General features: G+C 48.8%; 1 protein-coding gene across 1 annotated transcript in view; it reads left to right on the forward strand.

Moving 5' to 3' along the window:
* hm13 (histocompatibility (minor) 13) overlaps window positions 1-246 on the forward strand; it is a gene marked incomplete at its 5' end in the record, with an annotated part of 6,588 nt that overhangs the window by 3,369 nt on the left and 2,973 nt on the right.

The following is a 246-nucleotide window of genomic DNA, read 5'->3' on the forward strand; positions in this document are numbered from 1 at the left end:
GTAGTGGCCCCGCCCCCCATTTTCTCTTTACTGCCCCCCTCCTCCCCCACTCCTGTCTCTCACCTGGGCAGGTAATCAGCCCGTTAACTGCGGTCAGCGCTCATCCATCTGTCCGTCTGTCGCTCTGTGTGTCAGCAGATAAACAACAACAGCCATCGGCCTCCATCAGGCTTCTTTAGTTTTGATTTAATTGTTTTTCATTTTGTTTATTTGCTCATCAGCATTTACTGTTTATCAGACCACAAA

The sequence above is a fragment of the Morone saxatilis genome, unplaced genomic scaffold (assembly GCF_004916995.1).
Source record: "Morone saxatilis isolate NCDOM2014 unplaced genomic scaffold, NCSU_SB_2.0 Contig15, whole genome shotgun sequence".
NCBI classification, from domain to species: Eukaryota; Metazoa; Chordata; class Actinopteri; family Moronidae; genus Morone; species Morone saxatilis.